We start from the raw sequence: 27,698 nt of genomic DNA on the forward strand, positions 1-27,698 counted from the left end.
CGCTATATAAATAATCCAGTCGGCGATGGCCTGCTGTTGATGACCGCTGTCTGCTAGTGTTTATTATTATTTGAAAAATAGATTATAGATTATCCTCGGTTACCTTTCAAGACTAAGACTAAATAGCGTCATTTTTATGGTGACTTCATGTATTACTATAAACTATAACATACGTAATTCCGCGTCCTGCAGGCTGCAGGTTACAGGTTACGGTATTATAAGTATGTCTCGGTTCCCTGTAGAATTCTATCACCGACCACCACGGCCAACTGACAGAGCGAGCTGCTCTTCGTCAGAATGCGGCTTCAAGTCAACCGACTCCTGTCGCGGAGGAGCCTTTTACTGGCCCAAGAACCGTCTAAAAAATCCCGTCTGAAAAAATCAAGACGCCAAACGCCTCTGTAAACCGCAGCCTTCGGACTCCCGTTGTCGAGGGGCTGCGGACAAGTAAATATGCTAAAAATCAAAAAAGTGTAAAGGACATCAATGTAAACACGACAACATTCAAATTGTATGAGTATTTTTTTACTAAGTGCTCGCTCAAACTAGAGCGCGCGAATCGAGATGTTAACCGTCAAAGATGATGTCTTCGCCGAGAGCTCCGAGTGAAAATGATCCATCATACCCTATCAGTGGAGATCGACGACACCGGTAGGTGGGTACCTCGCGACTCGGGAGTCTTCTTTTCTCGGCGCGCGGCGGGGCAGCCGAGCCCGCGCGGGCGGAGTGGGCCCGACCGCGAGCGGCCAGTGTGGCAGTCAGTCCCGCAAGGCCGCCTGTTGCGCTCGCGTTCGCCGTCTAGCCGTCCGGCACTCGGGAGTCCCGCGGTAATAACTCAACCCAGTTTCGGTGCATCGGACTGAGCTATTTTCCTGTCGACCCATCATTCGGTGCAGCGGAAGTCGCGACTGAGCAGCCGATCTGCTGCACGACGTCCCTCAGCAACCAGCCGGTGGTCGGTGCGTCCCGCGCCGCGCCTGTGCCCGTCGACTGAGGTTCCGATCGCGGTCGCATTCGGTCACAAGTCGGTAAAGTTAACGTCGATGGGACAGATTGTGAAAGTGGCCTGTGATAAAACACAAATATTTACACGGGGCTCGAATGTGCGAATGACGATGATTTATGGATACGCGTATTAAATCTGAAGTAAGTTATGCTCATATCGTAAATAAATAATGACATTTTTCAATGTATCATTTCCAGGTTTTTGTAATACTTCGTATTTCGTATACTTTTCCGTAATTTTTACGGGCAATAGGAAATAGGAACCCGTATTGTTACGTTCGCTGTTCGAGTAGTTAACTCGCGTCCGCCGTTGACGGTCGCCGTCGCCGCATTCTTATCTCTCGGGCTAAAGTTCAGTAATGAGGACATCGTGCAACCGAAATACCGAACCAGAAACGACTCCGTGCAGTGTCCTATGGACGCGCATTGCCGAGCGAGCACGCACTTATTCAGCTGCCCGTAATATGTACGTACTGCATGCAGTCCGCGGAACCGACGAACATTCGCTACTCGAATGATAATATTACGACTATTTCCCATTCCGCACTGCAGACTGCAGACTGCACTCGGCTAAACTCACTAAACTGGCTTCGGAAAGTTTCACGACGCCTCTAGAGACGGAGAACTCTCGGAAAGGGGAATGTGGAACGAACGGATGACGAATTAATGGTAATGCAGGACGAGGAGGTCCGAGAAAGACGTGGCGTGATCAGATAAACCGGACTCTCAATCTCCAATGGTCATGTCAGCAGCGAACACGATCGGTGGACATTTATGACGAAACAAACCATCACTCCGTTCCCCGTTCCCACAGGCAGAGAGGATAGAACGCTTCTTCGCTTACAAACCTCGCCTAGTACTTCGTACATTTATTCTCGCGCACGCCGCATGCCGCACGCCAATCATTCCGACTTTTGACACGTGCATCTCGAGTATTTGTTGCATTTGGTGGTGTCACGTCCTATTCACGTACAGGTCCCGGTGAGCAGTGAGCAGTGAGAGGTGAGAGAACGCCTACACAATTTATGTCAAAAAGTTTTTTATGAACTTTTTGACATTAATCTTAAAATGAACAGGTAAATAGTAAATAGGTAGGTACACGCAGAAATAACCTCTAATCGATCATCGTCATTCCCCCTTCCGCACCCGGTGATGCAGCGTTGTTAGACCATCGGTTACACGAAGGTGAGGTGATCAGTCTTGCACTTCAAATGCCATGCCAGGAACGATTGAATATTGTAGTTTAAAAACCCCGAAAATCATTAATACTTCGAGTCCACCCTGCGAGGGATTGAACTCGGGTCCTCGAGAATGGTAGGCGAACACGGCAACCGCTACACGACGGGGCGGACTTATCTCTACTCGATTCCCTCACTCGGGATTTTTACCCGAGAGCGCAACCGTCGAGTCGAAGACGCTCGTCCGGGGTTCCGGGTCCATTTCACGCACTAAACTGTATTCTTCACCGGCCCGGACCTATCCATCAACATTCGCGTCGTTTGCAATAGTTTTTGTTCTTTCGCTGCGTTCGCTCAACACGTCCGAACTTTATTTACGACAGGATGTATCAATGTAGAAGAATCGAGGAACGCGTGTCGCGAATGTCGCTATGGACGCGTGCGATCTTCTCTCCGCCCGCCTCTTCTCTTCAGCAGTCGGGAAAGCCAGTCAAGTATGCGACACCCTCAGAAGTAGTCTGTCGTTGGCTTTTTTGAGTTATGAATGCAGTTTGACCACATTTTTTTCTCTTAGGAGACCACTATCGTATCTTTACATTTGTTTTGAGCGAGATTATACCAAAAACCTCGGTATTCTTTAAAATCCATTGAGCGAAATATCAAGGACACCAGAACGTTTGAAAGCTCCCCGAAGTCAGACAAAAAGAAGTATAAAAATGGAATATTTTCAGGCGTTGCCACTAGTATGCGGGTGAAATAATTCAATCGATCGGGTTGTGGTCCTGTGGCTAGTGTCTCGGACTCACGGACCAAAGATCTGTGGTTCGAATCCCACTATACCCCAACTTGATTCCATTTTCTAATAGTGAGTTATTTACAACTCGTTGAAAATGGCCCTCAAAATTAAATATTTGGGTAAATCATAAGAACGCAAATATTTCTTTTTCAAAAAAAAAAAAAAAAATCAGATGAATCTCACCCGCAACAATAAGGTTTCAGCTCTTTAACTTCACAAACGTCAACAGATGAAATAATTGAAGGAATATCGATGTTTAAATATAGGCAGAATGGTGAATTTGGCTACTTAAATCAGCCAATGACAGGTCATAAGCCTCGTGGATGCCTAGACTTCTATATTCACCTTCTCTAAAATGTTATTCATCTCTGTTGTAATGTGTTTATAACATAGCTTATTTGAACATAATTTAACTCTACTATTTTGGCTGCCCCTTTCACCGCGAGTTTGGAAAATTATACGAAGGGGCCTTGTCGGATATTGATCATTCTTCCTCATGACCATCGGGGGGATTGTAAAGGCGGTTTGAACTGCAGAGCTCCGTCTCGTCCCTTATACATTTCACATTTCAGCCAACGGTACTAAGTATCAGCGGTGTGACCCTTACACACCGTGTATAAGTCTTATACACGGTGTTTAAGGGCCAAACCGCGAAACTTCGGAGGAATAGTCGTCATAATAAACCTCCAAAAAAAGTAATCCTAATAATTTTTGTCAAAAAACTTGAAACGTCTGAAAAATCTGAAAACGTTTAATTTTCTGACTAGCATCTTTTCCGCGTCCGGTTCGTATCGCCTCGTCGGTCAAAAAGGTGTTCTATCTAATTTTTTTTATAGAAGAAGGGTTGGGGTTTGTGAAAGGGATCCGAGAAATTAAAGATTTAGTACATTTTCAAATTATAAAAATATGTATTATACACGGGGGGGGGGGGGTTTCAGGGCCAGACCGCGAAACTACAGAGGAACATTCCCCGTGGTACTAAAATACGATTTCACCTTTATTTTACCAAAACGCGCGGTTAAATACCGCAATGTACGGTATTTTTTGGTAAGAAACGAATTTGACGTACTAATTTTTATTTTTCAAAGATATTACAAATACGAGTAGCTTTGTTTTAGAACACTTTACATGACTGCGAAAACAAGGTTAAAATTAGATAAAAATAATCTAATATTACATAAAGCTAGGGGGGGGGGGGAATAATGAAACCCACTAAACCGCGAAACCGGCTTGTCAGCAGGTTTCTTATTTATCTTTTACAAAGAAAAACGTTAGAGAAATTATATACATTTAAAGCATACGTATATTTTACACAAAATTTATTTACAAAAATTGAAATAGATGACTGTTAACATAAAATAATAATCAATAGAAAGCCTTGTTACATATTAGCCATTTAATTATTTTTTTCTTAAAAGTTTTCTCAACATTTTCTTTTAAGATCTGCTTAGGAATCTTATTGAAAATTTTAGAAATCGTATAATGAAGTGTTCTTTGGCCATACTTGTTTACAAACCTCGGTACTGACAAGCCTTCACGTTGTGCTAGCCTTGTATTATGTGTATGTATATACCTTTTCTGGTGGTTACTAACAAATCGATATCTAGTAACAAATTTGAGCCAGAGAATAGCATTTACGGACAGGTACTCTGCTTTTTTAAAAGTTACAATTTTCCATTATTATTGTAAGTATGTCGGTTAGTGGTTAAATACTTATATGTACTAACATCAACCAAAATGTTTGACCACAAAGTTAATGTTTCGAACATACATAATATTAAAAAGTTTTAGTTTACCACGAGGAATGTCCCTCTGAAGTTTCGCGGTCTGGGTTTGGCCTGAAACGCCGTGCATAATATTTATGTTTAGTGATAACGCGATAAAATGGTTATACGAGTTCCCAGTACCCAGGTACTTAATGTAAACGAGATTATTTTTTACAAGTTTATAATATAATATTTTACTGAAAATATTAATTGGTTTTTATTGATAAGAACTATTTGTTCACCTATTTAAAAAGTAGGTGTCGGTTTACTTATAACTGATCAGTGATCACCTTACTTTCATCCAGCAGGTGATCAGGTGATCGAGACACGCAGTATGAGGGTTTGCCTTTCTCGAAGTGTCTCCGAGAGAAACTCATTTACTCGTATTAGTCTCGCTCGTAATATGCGTAACAGCATTTTGCTGGCATCGGAGACGAGGGAGACAGATCGGCAGGATAAATAAAAGTTCAACCCAATCCCGATTCTGAACTGAGCTCCGTAAATATGTCGAATATCATTTTAATGTTGTCGTCGGTCATATTTTTTTTTAGAAAATCAGGTTTAATTGAACTTCCCAGAGGATTATATCAGGTTATTTCGAGTTTTATTCGCCTATGTTTTTATTAAGTATTACCTACTCAAAAATGATATTATTTATCGTTGATTCTCAGAACTTGATTTACGATACTAAAACTATATAACGGTAGCATAATTTAGGCCAAATCTAATCAAATGTATAGATATTAATTAGTTCTTCGGTGCGATAATTAATTTTGTCGTGTGTCGTAAGGTACGACGTACTAAAAGTAGTTCCAGCAGTTTTTATCTCTTTAAAGTATATAAAAGTGAAAAATAATACAAAAAGTTAAATAATTTTAAACAGTAGTTTTGGTGTAAAAATAACAAATAAACTAACCAACGAACGATGAAATAGTAACGCTTTTGATAAAATCAATACAATCTGACAGATAACAGTTAAAACCTTTAAAAATGTGTTTTTAAGTCAAATAAGTTTTTTTTTAAACATTCTAGTGTAAAAATAAAAAATAAATTAACTATCCATAAAGAAAAATGGGATAAAATAATAATGTTTTGATAAAATCTGAAAGTTAACAGCTAAAACCATTTGAAAAGTAATTTTTAGTGTCATCTATGATATCAAAAGTAAAACTGTTTAATAAATATTAACTAATTAATTATAATTATAGTCGTACTATCAAAACTATTCAATAGATGGAAAAAAAATATAATTAAAAAAAAAAAAATCGCAATATATAATATTTTTTACTTATAATATAAAAATTAAAATACTTTTTTCTGAAAGTGATAAAATTAGTAATTTTATATCTAACAAAAATAATAAATTTTTATCTCCCAAAATAACTCAATATGGAATGCAAAATATGTTATAGTGGCTTAAGTCCAAAAAAACTCTAAAATGTAGCCACTGCTATGAAGTATTTTATTACAGTTGTACAGGAAGAACAGTAGAAAAATATAAAAAAATGACGAAAATCTACAGAGATAGCTGGAAATTCACCTAATGTCGTAAGGAAGATCCAAGAAACACGAAAAAAATAAACATGGAAAATCTTCGATCAAGGTCCCTCACTCCTACACCAAATTAATGATCAAATGTCCTTTTTGCTAACAAACCCAAGATGTAGATAAAAGTATGATAAATAAATTTAAGGATCAATTTAAAGAAAATACTATTATGACAAAACAAATATTACTAGAGTACAAAAAAAACACAAAATGGATTAAGGCATGTTTCAAGAATTCATCGCGGATTTAAACATATATATTTACACTGCAAAAAAATATAGAAGAAATGCAATTGACAATACAGAAGAATAACTTAAAAAATAGTGAAATCTTTTAGGAAAACCAACCTCTTGAAATAATAAAAAAAGCATTGTTACCACCAGGAGAAAAGATCAAAATATTAATATTCGGATATGAAGAAGGGAGAAGACTTAGAAAAAGAATAGAAAAGAATCTATTCAGTAATGTACAATGTAGCAGTTACATTTCTTCTGATGCAACAATTGATAACTACAATATGTCGACAATTATTCAATATTCAAGGGTGTAAACAACTTAGAAAAAATGATCTTGTCTTTTTATACCCAGTAAACATGAAAAATCACCTATTAATATTTTAAAAATCTTTACTTTATACTCCAAAACCTAAAGCATACCAATGTAATTGTACATTCGGTTGCAACAAATAACAACTTAAGTGTAGCAAAACTAAACGTAGAAATAAAAAACAAAACTAATCTATTTGAGCGTGCTAAATTTATTGGCCCAATATTGAATGACCAAATGAATTCATATTTCATCAACAATGCTTATAAAACAGAAACATACAGAATTATTGATATAATTAAACAAGAATATATATTTAATGTTTTCAGTGACGCTAGTGAAAATCATACTTTTGACAAAAAAAAATTCACTGGGTCTAAAAACTTGGAAAAAGAACCGGATCAGAGACTGAACTAACTAGTTTTATAATAAATAACCACATTAAAAACCTTAAAATTCTGTACATTAATATTCGTAGTCTAAAACCTAAAATAGATGAACTAAAAGCACTTATAATAAGTGAATTCGAAAACCCCGATTTTATAATTCTAACTGAAACATAGCTCACTAATAGTGAAGCAGAATTATATGACATCAATAATTACAATGTAATAAACTCCCGCCGGGAAGGTAGAGGAGGAGGTGTAGCTATTTACACAAAGAAAAACTAGAATTACGAAGAAAAAATATGGAAAATAATAGAGATATGTCAAACATCGTTCTAATAAGTCTCATAAAAACAATTATGCGCTATCTACAGACAAAATAAAACCGAAGTCCATAGTTTCATAAATCTTTTAGAAACACAAATACTTCCGTATGGAAATAAAGGAAAAACAATAATAGTAGGGGATTTTAATATCAATATACTAGAAAAAGACAATGTACTAATCTTAGAGTATATACATATAACTATACACTAGTAACGTTTTTATCATAACTCTAACTTAATTTTTAAAGTTTAAATTGATACTGAAGAATAACCTACAACATTCAACTGTCATCGCATGCACAAAAACGAGTTACAATTAAAAAACAATTGGCGAATCTTTGTTTTTTAAAACACACTAAAGGATTTATACTGTATTATGGATTAAAATATCAATTCGTTTCGATTAAAATATCAAAATATTTATTTATTTTAAAGCAAATTTACTTTCAAACCACCGAAACATAAGTATAATCCATTACTTACTTATTATTGTAACTTCCGTGTTAAAACATACAAAATATATTCGTTATCTCTTTCTCACACATAACGAGTGCGTATATTGTCACCTCCCTTAGACTGTCGTAAGTCAAATTGATGTATTTTAAAGAATACTAGCCCTTATGAAAAAGTATGGAAAGACTAAATTGCATTGACGAAAGCTGCAAGATTTTACTGTAATCGCAAGTGTAATTTTTCGAACAAGATTCTAAAGTTTTAGGTTAAAGATGTATTTGAATTTGTGTTTTTAAGTCAGCAGAGTAATCTTGTGTAATCCAGTAGTAATAATTTTGGCCAATAGAGGCGCAACTGGTCGCTGTATGGAATAAAGGAATATGATCTAAATTTTCTTACCCAAGAAAAGTAATATATTTTTTTGGTGATGTGTTTTTTCCTAATAATACTGCAACATAAAACATTACTTTCGATGTCAAAAAAATATGGTAAGCTGCATGTAATCGATTATGGATCTTATGGATCACTCGCCCCTGGTATATGACCTACCCTGTCTAACAGCAACTAAAGAATTCTTTAAACAAACTAAACAATTAAATATAACCGAACTCTTTAAACTAGAATCCTTAAAATTTATTCATAAATTTGCCGCATGTAATCGATTTTATAATCGATTATGGATCTTATGGATCACTCGCCCCTGGTATATGACCTACCCTGTCTAACAGCAACTAAAGAATTCTTTAAACAAACTAAACAATTAAATGTAACCGAACTCTTTAAACTAGAATCCTTAAAATTTATTCATAAATTTGCCTCTTATGTAATTGTAGACGAAGAATTAAAACTTGAAAAAAACTGTAGTAAACATGAACACGATACGAGAATATCAGAAAAATATCATATACAACCTTCTAAAACGAGAAAAGGACAATCGAGACTAATAAACATGGACTGAAATTATACAATAAACTACCAGACAAAACTAAACAAAAGACTCCGACAACCTTTACAAAAGATGTTAAAAATATTATTGTTTACAGTAGAATGTGAATTTTAAAAGTAAAAATATTTATTTTGTTAAATGTATGTAACCCGTAAGGGTTTATCAATAAAAAAAAAAAAAAAAAAAAGGCCAATTCCTGACTAGGTCGAGATGAAACTATGTTTTGATATGTGGTTTTGCACTGCAACAAGTATTTAATTTTCTCTGGACTGGTACCTGAAGCGTAAGACGGATCACCTCACTTTCACGTGACAGACGATTGAGATAACGCTTCGTTCAGTTTACGGATGCACCTGTGCCAGACATCGAGCCATTTCGTTTGTTGATGTCCGAGTTTCATGCAAATGAATACGAGTACGTACACCGACCAGTCGGCCGATTGTGACATTTGGATTTTCCCGGGCCTTTCTCCGAGGCCTGCCGTCTCGGCGACGAAGTCTGGCCGCAGCGAACACCCCCCGGCGCGTTCAGGGCTCCGTAACCGCCGCGCTGTTACACTGTCCCCGTGTTCACAGTTCACAGACAGTCGTCCGGCTGCGCTGCGTACTTCCGCGTGTATAGAACCTGAAACCTCCGCGGAATGACGAGATACGAGATGATGTGTCGGCCGAGTACGATAATCTCTACATTGTCGCCCGATATCGGAATCGTCCGCACAGTTTTAACCGAGTACACGGCCTAGATATTCAAACGATTTTACTCTTTTGACTGTACCGTCGATGAAGAGCGGTGGCCTGCGGCACACGTAATTCTGTCGCCGTGGACTCGGCGAGGACGGAGCCAGCGGCCAGCGGTGCCTTTACCCGAGTGCCCAGCGCCAGCAGCGTGTGGAATGCAAACGCCGACGTGTTCCTCGTCATGCGATACTTTTATAGCGAAAATAGCAGCGTCTGCTCCGGAGCACTTTTTGCATCCAAACTGATTGCCAGTCGCATCAAAATGATCGTTAGCTTTCTTTATCGTGACATGGGGCGATGGTTTAGTAGAGTGAATGAAGTAGTGTGGGTACATCGATCATTTGTCGACGGAGGTGATGTGATTAGTCTCGCGCTACGGATTCTAGCCCGCGGGACAGTGAAATACTGCTTTGTAAAACCACATTTTAACTAATATTTCATATTGACTCTGCCGGGAATCGAACCCCGGACTTGGACCCCTCACTCGGCGAAAGCACCGATCGTCGCACTCCGAGGCGGACTTGAGTATCTTCAAACTTTCCAGGATTTTTACCCGAGAGTAGCCGTCGAGTCAAAAACACTCGTCCTAAGTTCTGGATCTTTTTCACACACGGAACTGTATTTCTCATCCGCCTGAACATAGTTTCTAATACCTAATTATAGTATGCAATAACAATTTTCTTAAAATTACTGCGTAATATTATATTTCGAGAACAATATAGGGTAAGCCGTCCAGCGAATGAACACCCCCAGTAAATTAACAAAACGCATATTTTCTTCTAAAATAAGAAAACGGTACATTTATACTGAACCGTGTATTTTTTTTAATTTGAAAAATTTATTTATAAACCCTTACGGATTATTACATTCATTTTACAAAAATAGTATAAACATTTTTCATTCATAATCCGTTCAAAATAATATTTTTTACATCTTTTGAAAAGTTTGTCTCAGTCTTTTGTTTAGTTTTGTCTGTTAGTTTATTGTATAATTTCAGTCCCTGGTTCATTAGTCTTGATTGTCCTTGTCTTGTTTTAGAAAGTTGCATATGGTATTTGTCTGATATTCTCGTATTATGTCTATGTTGACTACAATTTTTTTACAAGTTTTAGTTATTCGTCTACATTAGTGGCTAGTTTATGGATAAATTTTAATGATTCTAGTTGAAAGAGTTCAGTTATATTTAATTGCTTAGTTTGTTTAAAAAAAGTTCTCTAAGTTGCAGTTAGATAGGGAAGGTCATATACTAACTTTAATATTTTATTGTCTTTGTAGTCTGTTTATGTCATTTTGATATCCTGTTTATGTCATTTTGATATCCTGTTCCCCATAGTAGTTGCAAATAACATATTTTAGTTTTTATATAGGCTTCATACATATTTTTTTTTCCGTTTTTGAAACAAAGTTTTTGATTTTTAAAAAATGACTCGACAATGTCGCCACTTTGCTAATTAAATCGTTGATATGAATTGTCCATGTCAATTGTCTGTCTATTGTTAGTCCTAAGTATTTAACATGTTCAATTTCAGTAAGTCGTTCATTATTTATTTACATTATTTTGTTCGTTATTGATAATTTTCTGTATCTGCCATGGACCAGTTGTGGCCGTGTTGTGAAAATCACATGTTGTAGTTTGTTCAGGAAAATAAGAACAATGTGTATTTTTCGATAACTCTGTGGCTACTCTTGACACTAAAATAGTCAAATGAATTATTATTTTTGTAGAACATGCCGTTCAGGAAAATAAGAACAATGTGTATTTTTCGATAACTCTGTGGCTACTCTTGACACTAAAATAGTCAAATGAATTATTATTTTTGTAGAACATGCCTATTAAAGAATTATCTTTGATTTTTATTCATTTTACTCAGGTTTTGGCGATATTTATTAAATTGCTGAGTGTTCCTATACTGGCCCACGAAAATGTCTTAATCCAATTAATAAACAGGTGTTCATTCACCGGTTCCTACGAAAATTTTGAAAAATCTAGTAAATGAACTAAGCGTATTAGAAATTAGTGACTTTAAATCTATACCTCGGAGGCAGACGGATGCAAATCCAGAATTTGATGAAATGATATTTCGATCTTCGTATCCAGTTTATAATCAAGTCCATTGATTTTGAAGAAATGTAAGTTTATATTGAAAGGACCGATGTATTAAGATACTGAAAATAAAAATTAATGCTATAAATTATTATAAATCACTCGGAGAATGTAGATTCTTTAGGCTTTTGTCGAACATTTGACGTTTGGATTTGCATCCGTTGCCTCTGAGGTACATAAATTAACAGTTTAATTTCTGGTTTTTCTATTCCAGTGAATGAACTAGTATTAATTACCCTCGTCCAATGGCATCAATGCAGCTGATTCCAATCTAGACGAGTACCTTACCACTTACTGCGGATCCGACGTTTAAGCCTTTAATTTAAAGGCAGTCGAAGCTACTGCTCTTTCTAAGGAAAAAAACCCGATGCCTCTTAATTTTTTTATTTTATTAGGTAAAAAGAAAACTGTTTAGACAAAAAACCCATGCCGTTCGGCTTGACGGCTAAGAAATACCAAGAATATTTCAATAAACGAGACGAAGAACAGAAAAGAAGACGAGATTAAGAATAAAAAGAAAAAGAATGCCCAGGAAATACAATTGCAAAAACGAAAAATTGAAGAGAAATATGAAATTAAGATTCAAAACGAAAGGAAAGATGTCGAAATACAACACTAGAACAAAATATTGAAGAGAAAAACGAAAAGATATGAAAAAGTGATACGATGAATAAAAATAAAGAAATACAAACACGTTGAATGTTGAGAAAAACTAAAATTAAAAACAGCGAACTAAGCAAAGAAAAGTTTCCAAAATAAATGTCCAAACAAGGCAAGCATCGAAAGAGTAAGAGGTGAATTTTTTAGTCAACTTATTTGGAAAGTATGTTATTATCCGATTTGAAAGTGAAAAGAGAATGCGATATTTTGAGGGCATAGTGCTTATGGCCAATGATAAGTTTAAAAATTAAAAACGTACCTTTTAAGAAAAATAATCAGTGTCGGAGAACGTTATCAGTTTTGTAAGACCCCAAATTTTATGTTATTTACTATATATTATTTATTTATGCCGGTGTCCAACATGTGCTAGGTGATCCTAATCGCTCCCGACATGGATTGATTTATTTTGATGTCACTAATTTCAAAGATATTAAATAAAGTATTGTGTGTGAAACGAAATCATCCCTATCTGAAAGTACCATAATGATTGTATGCTTTATCTTAAGTCCGTGGGAATATTTGAAGCACACCTATTAAGTACCACCTACCTTTCAGATATTTAAAGTACAAAGCTACGTACATTTTTTAGTTGTACCCTCATTTTTGTCGTTACGTCTTTCTTTGTGATCTGAAAAGTGCCATTATAATTATACAGTAGCGAGCGATGAAATCTTTCCACCTATTAGAAAGGGCTAGTGCAGGTATAAATTAGTGCTAAGAACTTATTACCCCCACCCTTTCTCTTTTTTCTACCTGAATAGGGTCTTACTCAAATAATGAGACCAGTTTTATTGTGACTTTCAACGTGTTGACATCGAGTATGAATATTTTTGTGAATTATGTTAAATTTTTAGCAATTAAGCGTTTTACAAAAAAATACCATTTTAACTTTGGCGACGCAAAAAGTGAGTTCCAGAGCTATAGCAGTCAGATAGGATGTCACACTGCAAAAATTTAAAGGTACCTCAAGTCTAGAGCGACAAAAAGGTACTGGGCATTAAAAAGAAAACAACACATGCTGAGGATCGACTGCTGAAGCGAAGCTGTTCGCAGAATCGATTCAAAAGTGCCGTGGATATAAGGACAGAGTTCTAAAGGCTGGTCAGGTTCTGAAGTGGGTGTTCACACCATACGCCGAAGACTCCGGGAGAGCGGTTTTTTTTGCCAGGAGGCCTGCAAAAAAGCCACTACTGATGAAAAAAATGCACATTGCCCGCTTAGAATGGGCTAAAGAATATAAAACTTGGACTGAAGTCGATTGGCGACGAGTTATTTTCTCCGATGAGAGTAAATTTAATTTATTCGGTTCGGATGGAATTCAGTATGCGAGACGAAGATCTGGACAACGTTTAAGCGATGAGTGTCGACGACCAACGGTGAAGCATTCTGCTGGAAAAATGTTCTGGGATGTTTCTCCTTTTATGGAGTGGAGCAATTAGTGAATGCAGAATTTTACAAAAAAAAATTGGATGAGTATTTGTTCCCGTCAATTGAAATGCACTATTCCTATATTTCTGAGTGTATTTTCCAAGATGACTCTGCACCGTGTCACCGAGCAAACCTGTAAGTATTATTGTTTTCTGACACTGTGATTTATGATGTTCAAAAAACATTTAAAAAAAAAAATATAACACTATTGAACATAACACTATTAAACATAACACTATTTTTAGGTTAAATAATATTTGAAAATAAATGGAATTTCAACTCTGAATTGGCCCGGAAATAGTCCTGACCTGAACCCTATCGAGAACTTGTGGCATCAAATGGCAATCGAAATAAATAAATGGAAGCCTTCGTCAAAGGAAAAGCTCAAAAACATCATCGAAAAAGTGTTGTTTGAATTTTTTTCCCAAGACTACTCGTACATACAAAATTATTTAAGCGGTAATAAAAAAAGGAGTAACAACAAAGTATTGATTTTGTTGGTTTTTAATAATTGCTAGTGTTTTGTACCTATGTAATTTTATTTGAAATAAATGTGACTTTTAAAATAATATGAGCATTTAAAAAATTTTTGCGAAAAAAACGAAAATCTACAAATTAACTATAAAATTATGAAAAAAAATTTTGGTCACTAAATAGGCACTTTTTTGTAAATAATCTTTAAACAGTGTTGCTTAATAATTTGGACTGGAAAGCTATCAAGAAATCACAAAAAAAATATTTCAAAAACTGATATTTTTAGTCTGGAAAGATTTCAGTGCTCGTTACTGTATGCTTAGAGTTATGTAAAGGTATTTATTGATTTACTCTTATATATTAAATTATGCCAAAAATTCATGTAGCTTATTGATTTATTTAGCTATTTTTGGTATAATTTTGCAGCCTTTTATTTTCATTGTACTACATTTAACTACAGTATTGTTAAATAGGTGCGAAGGTTTTCACGTTTTTTTTTTCAGTATTGTTTATTATTTATACATTTTTATATGCTTATAATTTTTAAACAATTTGACTAAATTATAATAATATTATATTAATAATTAATTACGAATAATATTCAGGTTTCTAAATGGATTAATAATAATAAATAGAATAATTTAACTGTTCATTGACTGGGTTTTATTGTGTCAATTAACTAAAAATAGTTTTTATTCACTGGCGATTTGGTTCATTTCTGATATATTTATTAATCAATAATAATCTAGACATAATATCTCAAAATACTGAAAACGTTTTCTTTTTTAATAACTGAGGATGACATAAACGTATCTTAGAGTATACCAGAGTCATTCCATCATACCGAAAATATTTTTTAAAGTTGAAAAATCCTTAATCGTTCATTCACTGGACGGTTTACCCTATTATGTATGTGTACAGTTATGTTGCAGTTAGTCGTCGTAGTCGGGGATGGGCGCGGGAAGAGACTCGCGGCGAGATAACGCTATTATTATTATTATGGCGATAGCGCACGTACTAGTTTGGGCACTTGTTGGACTGCGACTGTAATGCGCGAGCGCGCGTGTGCGTGTGCGTGTGCACCCTGCCACCTGCCACACTGCGGGTTCCTATTGTCCCCGCAGTTCTCAGTAGCTCAATCGCAAATAACTATCGACGTGCTTTATTTAACAAATTTACGACAATGTCCTATTCAAACGAATCATATAACGAAAAACAATAATTATACAGAAACAAATAATAGAAGGAATACAACAAAGAAAAGCAAAGACAAGTTAATACATTAGACAGGCATTATGGAATCCAGGTTAATTCTACAAATATAGGTACAATAAATTTATTGGGAATATTTTTTCAGTCTTTTTGTAAAAAAACTCAATTTACAATAAAAATAATATAGATCTTGATTTTCATTTACAAATCTAATCATTCTGGGTAGAGGCGCATGGAAATCATAATTAGTCTTATGATGACCGAGGAACAGAATTTCATTATTTCTAAGTCTACGTGAAGGAACATTAAGATATATTTGTTGGAGAATAGTCGGGACATCAAATAAACTATTAAGTATCTTGAACATGCAAATTAAATCTGCATTGAATCGACGTTGTGAGAGACTGGATATATTCAGGAAAAGTTCCATGTCGGCATAGTTATATTGATCTCTTGTGATTCCTAGTTTGTACGCAATTTTTCTTATAAATTTATGCTGAACTGATTCGATGCGATTTATATGAGGTAACATATGAAGGAGACCATATTACGGAGGCGTATTCAAGAATGGGACGGACCAACGAGCAGTAAAGTGTTTTTAGAGTTAATATGTTTTCAAAATCGGATGTAGCTCTATTAACAAATGCAAAGAATTTAAGAGATTTGTTAATGATATAGTCAATGTGTTCATGAAAATTTAGTTTGTTGTCTAGAATCACCCCGAGATCTCTTATTGAATTTACAACGGAAAGAATTTGGTCATTGAGTTTATAATTGAAGGTAATACTTATATTTTTTAGATGTAGATCTACCGTAGGGTAAGAAATTATTTTGCATTTGTTGATATTTAATTCAAGGTTAATTAATAATAATAATTATGGATAGCTTATATAGCGCCATTTTCGTAATATAATACCCCAAGGGCGCAAATATTCTACTGTTCGCTGATGACTTAAAAATATATAAGATTATAAAAAATGAAACTGATTGTTATACTCTTCAGGAGAATATAAATAGATTGTACAGTTGGTGTAGTTTAAATAAACTTCAGTTAAATATAGGTAAATGTCAAAATATAACCTTTTGTAGATGCAAAAACCCGATTAAATTGACTTATTTGTTAAATAGTATATATTTGATCAGTGTCTCAAATAAAAGATCGAGGTATTTTGCTTGATGAGCAACTACAGTTTACCTTTCATATTAATCAGATCGCTAATGATGGAATGAAGATGCTTGGATTTGTTTTAAGAGTAGCGTCAAATTTAAAAAATATATTTACTGTTAAACAATTGTCCTGCACTTTCGTAAGGAGTAGACTTGAATACAATAAAATTCTTCAGTTTGGTCACCCTATTATGAAATTCATTCTCATGCTATTGAAAGGGTACAAAATAAATTCTTGCGCTTTATAAACTATAAATTAAAAATACCTGTTGAAGCCTTAAATTATGATTTTCTTAGAAGTGAAATGAGATTACTTGAATTGTCAGACCGAAGAGTTATAGCTGATTTGTTATTCTTGTTTAAAATAATGAAATCAATAATTGACAGCCCTGCTTTACTTGAACTAATTCAAATTCGAAAACCTGGAAGGTGCACTAGAAGTAGAGAATTATTTTATTGTAACAATTCTCGTACCAACTTCGAAATACATTCACCTATATCCAGAATACATAGGTATGGAAATAAATTCGAAAAAATATTGGATATTTTTAATACAAACTCTGTAAATGTAATCTCACTCGTTATTTTTTAGAAAAGGAATGAATTTATTTAAAAATATATTATTAAATTTAACTTCGTTTTTTTTTGGATACGTATTTTTGTTTATTTCTTTATTATAAACTATACATTTGTGGATTTATTGCCAAATTCCAACTTCTTCCAACCAACTGATAATATAAAGGTGTTATTAAGATTATTTGAGCTTTCACATTGATTCAAAAAACGTATTATTTATAAAATCTTATTGTAGTATTCTTTTTGTTTTTCATTATAACCTAGCTAAATACTAATCACTCAATTTTAATTTGCTATGTTTATATTTAGAACATAAGATTTTCTCACTTCAATTTATTATCTTTTATTGGTCATCTTATATTTGTATGTTTCTTTTTTACTTTTTTGCAGTTTTCAAAAAAAAAAAAAAAATATTACAAATTTGTTTAGTTTTGATTATTTAGTTAAATTATATAGTTATATTTCATATTATGTATTACATAATAAATGGTTCACTGCTGTGATTATTTCTGTAAACATTTTTATTATTAAAAGAAATATTTGCGTTCTTATGATTTACCCAAATATTTAATTTTGAGGGCCATTTTCAACGAGTTGTAAATAACTCACTATTAAAAAATGGAATCAAGTTGGGGTAGAGTGGGATTCGAACCACAGACCTTTGGTCCGTGAGTCCGAGACAGTAGCCTCAGGACCACAACCCGATTTTATTGTAAAATGTTTTTTGAACCGTTAATATATAAATAAATAAATAATTCGTTATATCAGATCTTGATTGATCCGTTCCTAAAAATTGGTCTTATAAAGGATATTTTCCAAATATCAGGAAACATGCCCGATGTCAATGACAAATGAAACAATATAAACAATGGTTTTGCAAAATCAAGTTTACGGTTTGTTAGTACTATTTTGGGTATGCCATCAGAACCAATATATTTTTTTATCAGTAAGTTTGCTTATTGCCAACAAAATTTCTTCAATTGATGTATAACAGTTATTTAAATCAACAGTATTAGACAGGAAGCTGAGGAATATGTTTCATATATAAGAAAATAATTTTAGTTTCTTAAAAATACTTTTTTGTTTTATTGATGTTGGTATGTTTTTTTAATTTTTTATTTCTTTTGAATTTTTACACACAATTGATGTGACAGTATGTACAATTATGTATAAAATAAATAATACACTGACACTCCGGAACGTGCCTGTGGGCCGGGCCAGTGGAGTGGCTTCATCCACAAATAAAATTAAAACTATGTTGAATGTACCTATTGTATAAACATTGTTGTAAACTATGTATTTGTATTTTATATTGGATTAAATAAATTAATAATAAATAATTATATTGGAAGTTCATGATAGGAGAGTTATTAACATATACGGAAGAGAAATGGGTTGCAAAAAGATTAGTAATATCATTTCCATTTGTTGCTTTTACACCTTTAAGGAACATATTAACTGGGAGATCATTATTGGATCGTTTAATTTTAATTTTATTTATTGGGGATATCAACAGTAATACATGTAATACAAATATAACAAATAACATATACAGAGAATAAAACCAATGACAGATATCCACAGAAATACATTAAATACACGTACAATACATACTAGTGTGTTTGTGTGAGTGTAAGTGAGTGAGAGGGTGGGTGTGTGGGTGTTATATTGGAAAGAGGGTGTCAGGTATCGAAAATATAAATATATATAAAATATTAAGAAATAGAGATAAAATTTAATAAAATAAAATAAAACTTTATTATTGAAACTAAGTATAAGACAAAAAAGAATGTTTTAAGACGCGCATTTTAAATGTTATTTTTTTACAATCAAATGGATCAATAAGGGGAAAGTTCAAATTATATTCACTAGCAAAACGTATAAGTGGAGAGTTCTGGGCATAGTTCGTACGAACTGCTGGCACATGAAATAGAGAGCTCGACGTGTGACGGGTGCGGTAGCCGGGGACATTTAATGATAACTCTGACAAAAGAGCCGGACTATCAAGGCGTCCACTGAGTATGTCATGAAGCATCCCCATGTCCAACAGTAGACGGCGATCTTCTAAAGTAAGCAAGTGGTGTTTTTTGCAGGAAGACATATAATTGAGATCGGTATACCTGCATCTCCAGTTAAGATGTCTAAGAAATGTCCATTGAATTTTCTCAAACTTTTCTTTATGTGTGACATATTGTGGAGACCAAACAGAAGAGGCATACTCGAGCAAACTGCGAACATGAGCAAAGTAGACCATTTTAATACACGCGATATCTTTAAATACCTGACATGTACGAAGTACAAAACCAAGGTTTCTATGTGCACGGGTCAGTATGTCATCGAAGTGATTCTCAAATGTAAGTTTGCTGTCAAGAATAACACCCAGATCGCGTACGGTATCAACTCTCTGAACAGGTTGGTTTGATAATATATAATGATATGGGATTGGATGTCGACCTCGCGAAAAAGAAATAAGCAAACACTTTGATACATTGACGTTAATACGATTTTTCAAATAGTATTCTGTCAAACGGTTTAGATCATCTTGAAGTTTAAGACAGTCAAGGGGATTCTTAACTTTGAAGTATATTTTTTTATCATCTGCGTACATCAAAAATCTTGCGTTCATAAATACAACATAAATATCATAGAGATACGCATTGTAAAACAATGGTCCCAAATGTGAACCCTGGGGTACTCCGGAGGAAATATCAGCAAACTCAGATCGAAAACCACCAAGAACAACAGCTTGGCTTCTATTGCTGAGATAAGATAAGATCCATCTGTGAACGTCTCCTTTTACACCCAAGTTTAAAAGTTTTCTCATAAGAATGATATGATCCACTCGGTCGAAAGCTTTTTCGAAGTCTGTATAAATTACATCAACCTGCTCAAGTTTGTCCATACAATGAAAAACATAATCTATAAATTCTATCAAATTGGAGATAGTAGATTTGCCTTTCAGAAACCCATGTTGTTGGGGAGGTATTCCTTTTACTATGATTGGATAAATCCGAGAATAAACTATTTTTTCGCACACTTTGCTGAAAGTATTGAGTATGGAAATACCTCTATAATTAGAAATTTTATTTTTTGAACTTTTTTTGTGTATTGGTAAGATATGAGCTTCTTTCCATTTCAGGGGAAAATATCCTTGCTTGAGAGATAAATTAATTATTTTATTGAGAGGGATACATAATGATTTTGCACATTTTACAATAAAATATGGAGGTACTCCGTCACTTCCAGCACCTCCATTTACGTCGAGTGTAGACAAGAACTTGTGTACCTCCCTTTCAGTAGTTTCAATTTTATCTATTAAACTACCGTCATCACAATATGGTGGTGCAAGATTTTCTACAGAATATGAAGTGCAAGGTTTGCTGAAGACCGAACTGAAGAAATCATTGAATCTTTATACTCGAAGGATTTAGGGTAAGCAGAGCCACCTCGACGTTCTTTTATATATGACCAGAGTTGCTTGGGGTTGGATTTGATGTTATTTTGTAAAGATACAACATATTTCTGAAAACAATCTTCCTGAAGTATTTTTTGTCGATGACGCAACAGAGCAAACTCATCGTAATCGAGAAGGTTACCAAACTTTTTCCATTTGGCATGAACTTTCTTTTTTTCTTTAATTAATTTTAACAAAGAATCACTAAACCAAGTAGGATATGAACGTTTGCGACTACGTGTGTCGAGAGGAATGTGTGTTACGATCAAATCATTAATTAAATCATAAAACCTGGAGACGGTATCTTCCAACGATAAGCCGAGGAATTGTTGAATCCAGTTAATTTGTAAAAACTTTTCATTAATCAGATCGTAGTTTCCTTTCCGAAACCTTCTAATTGGTAAACTGTTTTCCTTAAGAGGGACAGTAAAAATATCATTAATGAAAATTTCTAACGAGGGGTGGAAAACATCTTCCTTTACTAAAGGAGAATTAGAGCGACTTACTTCCGATGCAAAATTACTAAAAACAAGGTCGAGAATATTATTTTTAGAGTTCTTATTCAAATTGTATTGACGAAAGTTATTTCTTATGAGTAATTCGATCAAGTTCCTGGCTGATTCCTGTAACTCGGCTGACCCTTTATGGATATAAACCGGGGAGTCAAAAGAAATCTATTGAATATTGGATAGATTAAAATCACCCGCAACAAAATAATAATCATCGCCACCAAGTTCAAAAACACTTTCAAATATTGAAGTTAAACGCAATATATGTTGAGATAGGAAAACTTGGTTCTTACCCTTGTTTACATAGTTGATGCTGTCAGGAGGGGCATACGAAGAGCAAATATGTAAGTTGCGAGAAGCTGAAGAAGACGCAGCCGAACCCATGCGGGAGCGCAAGGACTCCGAAGGAATGGTAACCCACAAGCACTCCGAACCCACTCGCGACCACTCGGGACGCGCCCGTGCACTGAGGCTCCGATGTACCAGTATCATCACACCCCCACCGTCGAGCTTACCACTTTCCACGCGATCACGATCGCGGCGAAAAATATCGTACCTGCTGTCGCAAATTTCGGAATCGAGGATTCCTTCGCGTAGCCAAGTCTCCGTGATTATAATTACATCATAACAGTTACTTGAGACATTCTGATAAAAAAGAGATAATTTAGAGCGAATTCCCCTTATATTTTGATAAAGAATTTGTAATTTATCGCCTTTCATAAACATAATATAACTGAGAAAAATATATACCTTTAGATAATTCCATAAATAATGTGACTAAACTCCTTGGTAAAGGCGCATAACTATGATGATTCAGTTTAAAGACAATAAAAAAGTCCGAGATATAGAATATTTGTTTTTTTAATAATAAAATTGTGTGCAGTAGAATGTGCAAGTGTGTACAGGACAAGTGTGCAAATGATAGTACACTATAAGGATACAGTTTTCTGACAATAAAATAGTGTGAAATATTGAATATTTGATTTTTTAATAATAATAAAAATGTATGTGGTAGATTGTGCAAGTGTGTGTAGAACAATTGTGCAAATGGAAGTACCGTAAAAAGTTGTATGTAAAAAAAGATAAAATAGTGATACAATATATTATATAACACTATACGGCGAGTTTTGATAATTTTAGTTTTAGAAAATCCGATTCGTTTCTAATATGGATTCGTGGTGAACCGTCGGATTTTCTTACATAAATGTTACAGTTTCTCACCCATATATAATTGAACTTTAAAGAATTACACAACAATTTACAGTCTTTAAAAAGTTTCTTGTTAGATGGAGTCAGATGGTCGTGAACAAAAATCTTCCTAGGTTCACCGGGTAGGTCAATGTTCGCAGATGAGAAATTTTTGTGTTTCCGAATACCAGATAATATATTGTCCTTGAGCTGACGGTTTTTTAATTTTGCAATTATGGTTTTCGGACGTCCGGCCTCTGGTTTAAAAGATTGCACGCGATGTGCAAACTCGATATCATCAGGCTTCAGAGACACTCCAGCGAGCTTAGCAATCCTCATCATGATATCAGGGGGTGAAACATTGCTCAATTCCGGAACTCCGGATATCTCTACATTATTTACTCGAAGCCACTGTTGGTGATCACCGAATTGGTTTTCCAGATCGACAATACGTACCTGGGATTGCAAAAGTTTACCTTCAAGTTCTGTAATTTTGTTATTAATATCGAAAGCAAATGAATCAAGTGCAGCGCTAACTTCGTCTTTAATTACTTTCTTTATTTTCAACATCAAGGAGTCAATTGATTTCTCGAACATCGATTTCATCAATTCACTTACGATTAATTCGTTTACTGGTAATATAGTTCCAGAACTTTTTTGGGTTTTTCAATAACATTGATTCAATTTCACGAATACGAGATCTAAAGCAACATTTTGGTTCTGTTTTAGCAAGTTCACGAAAGTATGAAAATTTGTGATAGTATGTTAGATTCCCAGACTGTTTATTTAACTCGGAGCTAAACCATTTTGGAAATTTTGGCTGGATGAATTTTGCTTTAGGGATAACCCGTTTCATACCAAATGAAATGAGATTATTGAATTTATTAACCGCTTCGATTAAGTCAAGGTCTAGAAATGAATCATTTCAATCAAATTCCGAAATATATTAATTTAATTTGAGATAGTCACCATTTTTGAAATCAAAGAAAAAAGATACACGTGACAGTAGTGAATCAGGAGTGAAAGAATGCAAAATATCTCATGAAAGTGTAGGATTTATTTACTCGCCTTAGAGATGGTGGTAAATATTAAGTCAAGACAATAACCAGAGCAATTGGGTATATAATTTAATTGAAACATTAAAAAATGCAAAAAAGTTGACAATAAGCGAGGTTTGAACGGAAACAGGGTATACAGTACTGACACCCGTGTCATCATTAAACCACGTCACTTTCGGTAAGTTATAGTCACCACAACAAAATATTTCATTTGAGAGCGAAGAAACCTTTTTCACTAAATCAATATGATTTTGTAAGTATCAAGAGACGATGACAGAGGAATATAAACACAACCAATAAATATTTTTTTAGAACCAATTCCTGTGTTTACAAATAACTGATCAGCATCACTATTTGATGAGTCAATAATATAGGAAGAAATATTTTTACTGACACAAATTATGACACCTCCACCTCTAGATTTATTTGATGTTACAGAGCGATCACATCTATATACATCGCACCTTTATTCAATAAACGAAATAACTCAAAATTGACATATTTCGAGTTTTTATCATAAACTTAATTAAACTTATCAGGAGAATACAATCACTTCAACAGTCAACTCAATACGACAAAAATGACTGAGATAAATAACCGTCGCTCTCTTTTTGACTTACGCGCGTGAACAAATTGATACCGGTAAATTGATCGAATTCGGTGATGCGCCGGCTTTGTTCGAGGTAAGATCTCTGAAGAGCGTCAAAAAACCGAAATAAATCGGTGTTTTACTACCAGCTAATTATTTTATATGCTTTATTTTATTAAAAAAGTGCATTTCTCAGACTTATTTCACTTTAGTAGCAAAGTAGACATTTTTTTAAAGTAAAATTATGACATAATTCAGTTTTGTGTAAATTATATAGTATCGTATAACGACATCATTTCAAGTGTATGCAGTTTTATAATAAAAATGTTAAGCAAAACTCGAATAAATTTGTATTGTTTCAGTTTTGTACTATAATTTATCAGAAACGTATATATTTTTTTGGTTTGCTCCTGTTTACGAATGAATTTGATAGATACAGTTTTTGTTATTTTCAGAGTTATTTTACTTTTTCAATTAAACCACGAGTAAAATACTGGATATAATATTTTTTTTTTTTGTAAACTATTAATCAATAGTTTTAGTGGTTTATTGTTAATAAGTGATAATCTAATAAAATTAATTTGTGTACGTAAATGGGAAATCTGATTTTAGAATGTCATTGTCTTCGAGGGCACTAAAAATACTCGGGTTGATTGTGGAAAATACAGAAGACCCTTCAAATAAGGAACACAAGCCTGAAAACACACAACCTAATAAAGTCTGGTACCTTATTATGATAGTGACATTACCTTGTCTGAACATGAACACAACACAAAACTACGGAGGCCGAAAACTAAAATGAAGAAAATCGTGTCCGTCAATTTTCGTCAAGTTCTTCATCATCCTCAATTTCGTCTTCGACGTTATTCTTTTCTAGCCTATCTTCGTCGAGTTCTGACTCGGAGAGTTTGCGATCAGCTCAACAAGCGAATCCTCAGTTACTTATTACTAGGTATGTGACTGTCGTTGAAACAGACGACGATGATGTTATTGAAAATACTCCTCCGCAGCAAAAATATCTCGAGAATAGAAGGAATGCAGTAAGGAAAGGAAAGTTATTATTTACAGAAATAATGTAGGAAATGTTAACTACCGACATTTTTGCCTTTTTGTCAATAGAAATTGTTGTCTTCAATTTGATTCCAATCTATCTTTTAGGAATTAAATCGTAATCCCAGGGAGTTAAAGCAGACTCAAAATTATTATATACTGACGAAAGTAGACCTAAGCGATACAGATCCGTCGTTTGTTAATATGAAACTTAGAAGAAAAGGGAATAATTTTTTTGACCAATAAAGTCTTCCACTAGTTCGTCAAATTCAAAAAGGATAAGAAGATCTGCTCCGAAAAAGGGGCGCAAGCGAACTAAAAATCCTTCCAAGTAGAAACAGAATAAAATAAAACGTATGCGTAATGAGGGAAAATCATATGTAACCAAGTCGAAAGCTAAGGCAAGTGTTGCAGCCCGGTGGCTTGAAGAACCTTGCACGGAAAAATGTACACTTAAATGCACTTCTAATATTAATACGTATGGCAGATATGAACTTTTCCGGAGGTTTTGGGATTTGGGGGATTCGGCAAAGCAAAGAGCGTGCACGAGTGCAAGTATGTTTTGATGTGCAGCCTAAATACAAATATACGCATGCTAAAAGACCCAGGCACAGAAACAAAGCTTTTCATGTTGTAGTCGACAACAATATGATAAGAGTTAAAACTTTTTATAAGGCAACAAAATAAAATAACCGAAAATGATTTGAGAGGAAGACATAAAAGCCGTAGAAAAATTGATCTCGCATTACGAGCCGCGATCATGGAGCACATTAATTCGATCCCTAAGATTGAATCTCAATACCTATGAGCTTCTTCCACCGGGGAATATATAGAAGGCAGCAAAACCATTAGAGATTTATTACACGATTTTTAAGTAAAGCAACAACAGGATGATAAAGACTCAGGAACATATACAACTTACTATAAAATATTCACAGCGGAATTTAATCTCTCATTTTTCCAGCCCAAAAAGGATCAGTGTGATTTATGTAACTCCTACAGCAATTTTAATGCTGATCAAAAACAAGACTTAGAAGAAAAATACCAAACACATATGGAAGAGAAAAATTGTAGTAGGATTGAGAAGCTCAATGATCGCAAAAAAGTTAACATAAATGTTAAAGTAGCTGTTTATGATATAGAAGCGGTGTTGCAGTGTTCAAAAGGCGACATTTCCTCCTTTTATTATAAACTAAATAGTTATAATTTGACCATAACCGAATTAACACAAAAGGATTGTAAAGTAGCCTACAAAAATGTGCATTTCTATTTTTGGCCAGAGTGTGATGCTAAACGTGGTGCTGTAGAGATCGGTTCATGTGTATGGGCATATCTGAAAGCTTAAAGCGATGAGGACGATGATGGAAAGGAAGTGATATTCTATTCGGATAATTGCTGCGGGCAAAACAAAAATAAATATACAACATCACCATATTTACATGTTGTGCAGACATTGAACATAAAGAGCATTTGCACGAGATTAGTTTTGAATCATTTTACGACCTAAAAACGTTGCAAAAAGAATGGGGATATAATTTGACAATAAATACAGATGGAATGAAATAAAAGTTCTAAAAATAAACAAAGATAACCCTACATGTTTTCTTATATAAAACATCTTACAAAGATGAAAATTACAAGGAAGTCAACGTGAGAAATAAAAGAAAGAAAATGAAAGAAACTACCGAAATAACACTAAATGCGACTTATTTGAACAAATAACAAATAATTGCAAACAAAAAAAAAGATTTGAAAGAACTAACTTCCAAAGGATTGATCCCTTTATTTTATGCGGGGTTTTATAGTTCAATATTTTATGTTTTTGAAAACTACTTGGGTGCTTCGCCAGATCTCATTTTTAGTAGATTTTTTATGATAATAAAGCCAAATAATTAAGTCTGATTATAAGTCTCAAATACTTTTTATTAATAAATGTTATAGTTTTTATTAACTATAGAAGATTTTGGAAAGATTTATGCTACAGTTTTGTTTTGATTTATTGATGTCATCGAAGACAGATTTCGTCAGTTGGGGGGAGCACCACTCTCATTATTGATAGTTGATGTACACTACCTACTCTTAAGTCTGCTTTGATATAATTAAACACTAAAATATTATAATTTATGCTGTTTTTATTTATTTATTAAGGTCCTTAATTCCAATGTAACGCTTTTATGATTATTTACCTAGAAGTATCGCTTTTACCACCACTTCGCACCCTGGAGGGTGGTACAGGGTACTGAATGTATTAGAAAGAGCTAGGATTCAACAAGATTGGAACTTTTAGTATCGCTGAAGAGGACAACTACCGAAAGGTAATAAAGGATAAAATAAAGAAACACATCTTTTATAAATAAAAAAACACAATGTTATAATTGGTTACTTTAAATTAACATAGAAACAATACGAAATATTTCTCGGATAATTTATGCTTCTTCGCTTAGTACTGCAAAGAATCTAAATGTTTCACCTGTTTACAAGACAATTTTAATATAAAACTGCAATATTTACAATTACTCAATGTGTATCTAAATAATTTGAT

The 27,698-nt window shown here is 34.2% G+C and overlaps 1 protein-coding gene, 1 long non-coding RNA gene and 1 pseudogene across 2 annotated transcripts in view; 2 read left to right on the forward strand and 1 right to left on the reverse strand.

The window, feature by feature from the left end:
• The first annotated feature begins 566 nt into the window (after nucleotides 1-566).
• Nucleotides 567-27,698, forward strand: part of Sema5c (Semaphorin 5c) — a 73,325-nt gene continuing 46,193 nt past the window's right edge. Inside the window, exon 1 of the mRNA XM_088243564.1 lies at nucleotides 567-1,146. The gene's annotated coding sequence lies outside the window, so the exon portion shown is untranslated. The remainder of the gene's footprint in view (nucleotides 1,147-27,698) is intronic.
• Nucleotides 6,065-9,137, reverse strand: LOC148283646 (uncharacterized). The gene is made up of 2 exons (XR_015825555.1): nucleotides 8,717-9,137; nucleotides 6,065-8,549 (listed from the first exon to the last, which is right to left on the reverse strand). It is a non-coding gene; the product is annotated as an uncharacterized LOC148283646 (long non-coding RNA).
• Nucleotides 21,582-25,845, forward strand: LOC148283647 (uncharacterized; annotated as a pseudogene).

The sequence above is a fragment of the Micrasema longulum genome, unplaced genomic scaffold (assembly GCF_059751315.1).
Source record: "Micrasema longulum isolate JH-2025_06_02 unplaced genomic scaffold, ASM5975131v1 h1tg000215l, whole genome shotgun sequence".
Classification (NCBI taxonomy): Eukaryota; Metazoa; Arthropoda; class Insecta; order Trichoptera; family Brachycentridae; genus Micrasema; species Micrasema longulum.